The sequence below is a fragment of the Entelurus aequoreus genome, linkage group LG14 (assembly GCF_033978785.1).
Source record: "Entelurus aequoreus isolate RoL-2023_Sb linkage group LG14, RoL_Eaeq_v1.1, whole genome shotgun sequence".
Taxonomy (NCBI): Eukaryota; Metazoa; Chordata; class Actinopteri; order Syngnathiformes; family Syngnathidae; genus Entelurus; species Entelurus aequoreus.
This window is the reverse complement of record NC_084744.1, coordinates 62,282,282-62,291,835: the sequence shown is the minus strand read 5'-3', so window position 1 is coordinate 62,291,835 and position 9,554 is coordinate 62,282,282.

Sequence of the window (9,554 nt, the reverse complement as noted above, 5' to 3'; positions counted from 1 at the left end):
TTTTACAAGAACACCAAAAAAAATTGGCAATATTGTGATAAAAGTCAGAATTTTATATGACAAATGTCACCATTTTGCATGAAATAATAATTTTACATTGAAAAGTAATAATTTTATGAGAAAAACTGAACATTTGTGCAATATTATGATAACAGTTGGAATTTTACTCAATAACAGTCGCAGTTTTACAAGAAAAGCTTCAAATTTGGGCAATTTTATGGAAAGAGTCGTAATTTTACTCGACAAAAGTCACAATTTTATAAGAAAACTTTAAAATGTTGGCAATATTATAATTATAATCGGAATTTTACTTGGCAAAATGATGACAAAAGTCATCATTTTACTAAAAAAATGTCACTATTTTACAAGAACAACAAAAAAATTGGCAATATTGTGATAAAAGTCAGAATTTTATGACAAATGTCACCATTTTTGCATGAAAAAGTCATACATTTACATAAAAAAGTAATAATTTTACGAGAAAAACTGAACATTTGTGCAATATTATGATACAAGTTGGAATTCGACTCAATAACACTTGCAGTTTTACAAGAAAAGCTTAAAATTTGGGCAATTTTATGTAAAGAGTTGTAATTTCACTCGACAAAAGTCACAATTTGATAAGAAAACTAACATTTTGGCAATATTATAATAACTAACAGAATTTTACTTGGCAAAATGATGACAAAAGTCATCATTTTACTCAAAAAATTTTCGGTATTTTACAAGAAGGACAAAAAATTGGCAATATTGTGATAAAAGTCAGAATTTTATATGACAAATGTCACCATTTTGCATGAAAAAGTAATAATTTTACGAGAAAAACTGAACGTTTGTGCAATATTATGATAAAAGTTGGAATTATACTCAATAACAGTCGCAGTTTTACAAGAAAAGCTTCCAATTTGGGAAGAAAACTTTAAAATTTTGGCAATATTATAATAATAATCGGAATTTTACTTGCCAAAATGATGACAAAAGTCATCATTTTACTAAAAAAATTTCACTGTTCTACAAGAACAACAAAAAAATTGGCAACATTGTGATAAAAGTCAGAATTTTACATGACAAATGTCACTATTTTGCATGAAATAATAATAATTTTACAGTAAAAAGTAATAATTTTATGAGAAAAACTGAACATTTGTGCAATATTATGATAAAAGTTGGAATTTTACTCAATAAAAGTTGCAGTTTTACAAGAAAAGCTTAACATTTTGGCAATTTTATGAAAAGAGTTGTAATTTTACTCGACAAAAGTCACAATTTTATAAGAAACATTTTAAAATGTTGGAAATATTATAATAATCAGAATTTTACTTGGCAAAATGATGACAAAAGTCATAATTCTACTCAAAAAAATGTCACTATTTTACAAGAACAACAAAAACATTGGCAATATTGTGATAAAAGTCAGAATTTTACATGACAAATGTCACCATTTTGCATTAAATAGTAATTAATTTTACATAAAAAAGTGATAATTTTACGAGAAAAACTGAACATTTGTGCAATATTATGATCCAAGTTGGAATTTTACAGTTTTACAAGAAAAGCTTCAAATTTGGGCAATTTTATGGAAAGAGTCGTAATTTTACTCGACAAAAGTTACAATTTTATAAGAAAACTAACATTTTGGCAATGTTATAATAATAAACAATTTTACTTGGCAAAATTATGACAATTTTGCATTAAAAAGTAATAATTTTACTAAAAAATATTGCAATATTACACAAGCAGAAAGAATATGAGAAAGTGTTCCCAATTTTATAAGAAAAGAGTCGACACATTGTGAGAAAAAGACTGCTTTTAGTAAATTGTTTTTTTTTTGTAATTGTTTTTTTAATCTTCATTATTGACTTCAAGTTATTACAGTATGTCTCTATATACATATTTTTATTTTTTTTAATTAATTTTGACCAGAGGGGGTGCATTTAAATTTCTTACACACACTTGTTAATTCATATGTTGACCAGAGGGGGAGCACTTCACATTTTTACACACACTTGTTATTTCATATGTTGACAGTCAATTTTTTGGGACCACCCTCATGTTGACCAGCAGGGGGTGCAAATGAGACATTGTCTATTAGATGCAATGTTATTGGGACCGTGATTTATGTCATCGCTCGTTCACACCTCCTCATATGGAAGATACTTTGCCTTCTTCACGTCTCGAGAAGGGCGGGAATACAAGAACACACACACACACACACACACACACACACACACACACACACAAACAGACACACACACACACACACATTCTTGTATTTCATACCTTCTGGAGACGTGAGAAAAAAGCCTGCCTCTTTAGGACCAGCCTTTCTAGATATATAAAGAAGTGTATTTACAACATTAATAATATATACATACTATGCACATATAAAAAATATTTTTGTGAAAAATGAGTTGTAATTTCACAAGAAAAAGGTCACAATTTCACAAGAAAAACTTAATGTTGGCAGTATTATTATAAAAGTTGTCATTTTACTCAACTCAAGTCAACATTTTACAAGAAAAACTGAACATTTGTGCAATATTATGATGAAAGTTGCAATTTTACTCAATAACAGTCGCAGTTTAACAAGAAAAGCTTAAGAATGTTGGCAATTTTATGGAAAGAGTCGTAATTTTACTCGACAAAAGTCACAATTTTACAAGAAAACTTTAAAATGTTGGCAATATTATAATAATAATCGGAATTGTCCTTGGCAAAATGATGACAAAAGTCATAATTTTACTCAAAAAATTTCACTAATTTACAAGAACAACAAAAAAAATGGGCAATATTGTGATAAAAGTCATAATTTTATATGACAAAGGTCACCATTTTGCATGAAAAAGTCAAAATTTTACATAAAGTCAATTTTACGAGAAAAACTGAACATTTGTGCAATATTAAGATAAAAGTTGGAATTTTACTCAATAACAGCCGCAATTTTACAAGAAAAGCTTCAAATTTGGGCAATTTTATGGAAAGAGTCGTCATTTTACTCGACAAAAGTCACAATTTTATAAGAAAACTTTAACATTTTGGCAATGTTATTATAATAAACAGAATTTTACTTGGCAAAATTATGACAATTTTGCATTAAAAAGTAGTAATTTTACAAGAAAATATTGCAATATTACAGAAGCAGAAAGAATATGAGAAATTTTTCCCAATTTTATAAGAAAAAAGTTGACACATTGTGAGAAAAAGACTGCTTTAAGTAAAAAAATGTTTTATATATATATATATATATATATATATATATATATATATATATATATATATATATATATTTTTTTAATTGTTTTTTAATCTTCATTATTTACTTCAAGTTATTACAGTATGTCTCTATGTACATATTTATTGATTTTTTTTTAAATTAATTTTGGTCAAAGGGGGCGCATTTAAATTTCTCACACACACTTGTTATTTCATATGTTGACCAGAGGGGGAGCGCTTCACATTTCTTACACACACTTGTTATTTCATATGTTGACAGTCAATTTTTTTTTTTTTTTCGGGCCCACCCTAATGTTGACCAGCAGGGGGTGCAAATGAGACATTGTCTATTAGATGCAATGTTATTGGGACCATGATTTATGTCATCACTTGTTCACACCTCCTCATATGGAAGATACTTTTCCTTCTTCACGTCTCAAGAAGGGCGGGAATACAAGAACGCGCACACACACACACACACACATTCTTGTATTTCGTACCTTCTGGAGACGTGAGAAAAAAGCCTCCCTCTTTAGGACCAGCCTTTCTAGATATATAAAGAAGTGTATTTACAACATTAATAATATATACATACTATGCACATATAAAAAAAGCTTGTTGTGAAAAATGAGTTGGAATTTCACAAGAGAAGGTCACAATTTCACAAGAAACGTACAACGTTGGCAGTATTATAATAAAAGTCCTCATTTTACTCGACGCAAGTCAAAATTTGACAAGAAAAACGGAACATTTGTGCAATATTATGATAAAAGTTGGAATTTTACTCAATTACAGTCGCAAATTTTACAAGAAAAGCTTAAAATTTTGGCAATTTTATGAAAAGAGTCGTAATGTTACTCGACAAAAGTCGAGTGTTGTGAAAAATTTGTTGGAATTTCAAAAGAAAAAGGTCACAATTTCACAAGAAAAACGTAGAATTTTGGCAGTGTTATAATAAAAGTCCTCATTTTACTCGACGCAAGTCAAAATTTGACAAGAAAAACTGAACATTTGTGCGAAATTATGATAAAAGTTGGTATTTTACCCAATAACAGTCGCAGTTTTACAAGAAAAGCTTCAAATTTGGGCAATTTTATGAAAAGAGTCGTAATTTTACTCGACAAAAGTCACAATTTTATAAGAAAACTAATGTTTTGGCAATATTATAATAATAATCGGGATTTTACTTGGCAAAATGATGACAAAAGTCATTATTTTACTCAAAAAATGTCACTATTTTACAAGAACAACAAAAAAAATTGGCAATATTGTGATAAAAGTCAGATTTTTATATGACAAATGTCACCATTTTGCATGAAAAAGTAATAATTTTAAGAGAAAACTGAACAATTGTGCAATATTATGATAAAAGTTGGAATTTTACTCAATAACAGTCGCAGTTTTACAAGAAAAGCTTCAAATTTGGGCAATTTAATGTAAAGAGTCGTAATTTTACTCAACAAAAGTCACAATTTTATAAGAAAACTTTAACATTTTGGCAATTTTATAATAATGATCGTAATTTTACTTGGCAAAATTATGACAATTTTGCATTAAAAAGTAATAATTTTACAAGAAAATATTGCAATATTACAGAAGCAGAAAGAATATGAGAAATTTTTCCCAATTTTATAAGAAAAAAGTGGACACATTGTGAGAAAAAGACTGCTTTAAGTAAAAAAATGTTTTATATATATATATATATATATATATTTTTTTAATTGTTTTTTAATCTTCATTATTTACTTCAAGTTATTACAGTATGTCTCTATATACATATTTATTGATTTTTTTTTAATTAATTTTGGTCAAAGGGGGCGCATTTCAATTTCTCTCACACACACTTGTTATTTCATATGTTGACAGTCAATTTTTTGGGACCACCCTCATGTTGACCAGCAGGGGGTGCAAATGAGACATTGTCTATTAGATGCAATGTTATTGGGACCATGATTTATGTCATCACTCGTTCACACCTCCTCATATGGAAGATACTTTGCCTTCTTCACGTCTCGAGAAGGGCGGGAATACAAGAACACACACACACACACACAGAAAGAGAGAGAGAGAGAGAGAGGGAGGCTGGAGCTCAGGTGTCAAGCTGGCACGTTGCAAATGAAGACATTTCCTGTAGCTGGTGTGCTTTGATGTCTCTATGATTCCTCGGTGGATCACAAGCACTCCTCAGAGGGAAGGAAACGACAAAGGCCCACAGAAATAGTCGTGCAAAAAAAGCAGTTTTGCAGCCCGGCCGTATAAATCCTGAGACAAATGTATTTAAGTGTTTTGTCGCTTGTGCGGCTAATAGGAGGTGGACATGTGTGTGGTGTCCGCCAACCATGCACTATCACATCCACCACTTGCCCTTATATCTACACTAAAATGCTGGGAAATATATATATATATATATATATATATATATATATATATATATATATATATATATATATATATATATATATATATATATATATATATATATATATATTAAGTACAAAAGCCAAAAGCCAAAAGCAGTGAAGTTGTCAAGTTGTGTAAATGCTAAATAAAAACCGAATACAACAAATCCTTTTCAACTTATATTCAACTGAATAGACCGCAAAGACAACTGGAAAACGCCGTTATTTTTTGCAAATATTAGCTCATTTGGAATTGGACGCCTGCGACATGTTGCCAAAAAAAAAAAGCTGGCACAAGCGGCAAAAAAGACGGAGAAAGTCGAGGAATGCTCGTGAAAAGACTTATTTGGAAACATCCCACAGGTGAACAGGCAAATCGGGAACAGGTGGGTGCCAATTTTACTTGGCAAAATGATGACAAAAGTCGTCATTTTACCCAAAAATGTCACTATTTAACAAGAACAACAAAAAAATTGGCAATATTGTGATAAAAGTCAGAATTTTGTATGACAAATGTCACCATTTTGCATTAAAAAGTAATAATTTTACATTAAAAAGTCGTAATTTTACGAAAAAACTGAACATTTGTGCAATATTCTGATAAAAGTTGGAATTTTACTCAATAACAGTCGCAGTTTTACAAGAAAAGCTTCAAAGTTTGTCAATTTTACGAAAAGAGTCGTAATTTTACTTAACAAAAGTCATAATTTTATAAGAAAACTTTAACATTTTGGCAATATTATAATAATAAACGGAATTTTACTTGGCAAAATGATGACAAAAGTCATCATTTTACTCAAAAAAATGTCACTATTTTACAACAACAAAAAAATTGGCAATATTGTGATAAAAGTCAGAATTTTATATGACAAATGTCACCATTTTGCATTCAAAAGTAATAATTGTACTTAAAAAAGTGATAATTTTATGATAAAAACTGAACATTTGTGCAATATTCTGATAAAAGTTGGAATTTTACTCAATAACATTCGCAATTTTACAAGAAAAGCTTCAAATTTTGGCAATTTTACGAAAAGAGTCGTAATTTTACTTGACAAAAGTCACAATTTTATAAGAAAACTTTAACATTTTGGCAATATTATAATAATAAACGGAATTTTACTTGGCAAAATAATGATAAAAGTCATCATTTTACCCAAAAAATGTCACTATTTTACAAGAACAACAAAAAAATGGGCAATATTGTGATACAAGTCAAAATTTTATATGACAAATGTCACCATTTTGCATTAAAAAGTAATAATTTTACTTAAAAAAGTGATAATTTTACGATAAAAACTGAACATTTGTGCAATATTATGATAAAAGTTGGAATTTTACTCCATAACAGTCGCAGTTTTACAAGAAAAGCTTCAAATTTTGTCAATTTTACGAAAAGAGTCGTAATTTTACTCGACAAAAGTCACAATTTTATAAGAAAACTTTAACATTTTGTCAAAATTATAATAATAAACAGAATTTTACTTGGCAAAATGATGACAAAAGTCATCATTTTACTCAAAAAAATGTCACTATTTTACAAGAACGACAAAAACATTGGCAATATTGTGATAAAAGTTGGAATTTTACTCAATAACATTCGCAATTTTACAAGAAAAGCTTCAAATTTGGGCAATTTTATGGAAAGAGTCGCAATTTTACTCAACAAAAGTCACAATTTTATAAGAAAACTTAAAATTTTGGCAATATTATAATAATAATCTGAATTTTACTTGGCAAAATGATGACAAAAGTCATAATTTTACTCACAAAAATGTCACTATTTTACAAGAACAACAAAAAAAATTGGCAATATTGTGATAAAAGTCAGAATTTTATATGACAAATGTCACCATTTTGCATTCAAAAGTAATAATTGTACTTAAAAAAGTGATAATTTTACGATAAAAACTGAACATTTGTGCAATATTCTGATAAAAGTTGGAATTTTACTCAATAACAGTCGCAGTTTTACAAGAAAAGCTTCAAATTTTGGCAATTTTACGAAAAGAGTCGTAATTTTACTCGACAAAAGTCACAATTTTATAAGAAGTGAAGTGTGAAGTGAATTACATTTATATAGCGCTTTTTCTCAAGTGACTCAAAGCGCTTGACATAGTGAAAGCCAATATCTAAGTTACATTTAAAGCAGTGTGGGTGGCACTGGGAGCAGGTGGGTAAAGTGTCTTGCCCAAGGACACAACGGCAGTGACTAGGATGGCGGAAGCGGGAATCGAACCTGCAACCCTCAAGTTGCTGGCACGGCCGCTCTACCAACCGAGCTATACCGCCCCAAAGAAAAATTTAACATTTTGGCAATATTATAATAATAAACGGAATTTTACTTGGCAAAATGATGACAAAAGTCGTCATTTTACCCAAAAATGTCACTATTTTACAAGAACAAAAAAATTGGCAATATTGTGATAAAAGTCAGAATTTTGTATGACAAATGTCACCATTTTGCATGAAAAAGTAATAATTTTACGAAAAAACTGAACATTTGTGCAATATTCTGATAAAAGTTGGAATTTTACTCAATAACAGTCGCAGTTTTACAAGAAAAGCTTCAAATTTGGGCAATTTTATGGAAAGAGTCGTAATTTTACTCGACAGAAGTCACAATTTTATAAGTAAACTTTAAAAAAAAGACAGAGAAAGTCGAGGAATGCCCGTGAAAAGACTTATTTGGAAACATCCCACAGGTGAGCAGGCAAATTGGGAACAGGTGGGTGCCATGATTGGGTATAAAAGTAGATTCCGTGAAATGCTCAGTCGTTCACAAACAAGGACGGGGCGAGGGTCACCACTTTGTCGACAAATGCCTGAGCAAATTGTTTAAGAACGACATTTATCAACCAGGCTATTGCAAGGAATTTAGGGATTTCACCATCCACGCTCCGTAATATCATCAAAAGGTTCGGAGAATCTGGAGAAATCACTGCACGTAAGCCATGATATTATGCACCTCGGATCCCTGCACCAAAAAGCCACATCAGCGTGTAAAGGATATCACCACGTGGACTCAGGAACACTTCAGAAAAACCACTGTCAGTAACTACAGTCGGTCGCTACACCTGTAAGTGCAAGTTAAAACTCTACCATGCAAAGCCACGGTAATTTATCAACAACACCCGGAAACGCCGCCGGCTTGGCCGGGGCCCCGAGCTCATCTAAGACGGACTGATGCAAAGTGGGGAAAAGTGTTCTGTGGTCTGACGAGTGCACGTTTCAAATTGTTTTTGGAAACTGTGGACCAAAGAGGAAAAGAACAATCCGGATTATTCTAGGGTGAAAGTGTAAAAGGCAGCATGTGTGATGGTATGGGGGTGTATTAGTGGCCAAGACATGGGTAACTTACACATCTGTGTAATGCTGAAAGGTACATACAGGTTTTGCAGCAACATATGTTGCCATCCTAGCGACGTTGTCATGGACGCCCCTGCTTATTTCAGCAAGACAATGCCAAGCCACGTGTTGCGACAGCGTGGCTTCGTAGTAAAAGAGTGCGGGTACTAGACTGGCCTGCCTAACTGTCCTTGTCCATTTTCCTTTTTCTGTCTCGGCAGAGAAAACTTTTCGTTTCTTTGGTTTCTGTCCTTTTATCCAGGGAGCCTCCCCTTTCCTTTTTTTCTCTCCTCAGACAAAACTTTTTGTTTCTCTGTCAACGCACGTGCAATATATTGGAGTGTTTCTTAAAAAAAAACCTTGAAAGGGTAAAGTACGTCGGTCAACATTCACAAAAACCTTTGTAAACACATGTTAAAAATGACCCTTTGCAGCACCACTTGGGAACTTTCAGTTTTGGTTGATTCTGGCGGCGCCAGTGGACAACAACGGTAGTGTTTTGCCAGAAAACCACATTTTTCATGAGGTCCGAAGCAAAGAAAGACCAGGGGGGTGATTTTTTTCCAAAAAAGTAGTGTGGAACTGCAAACTATC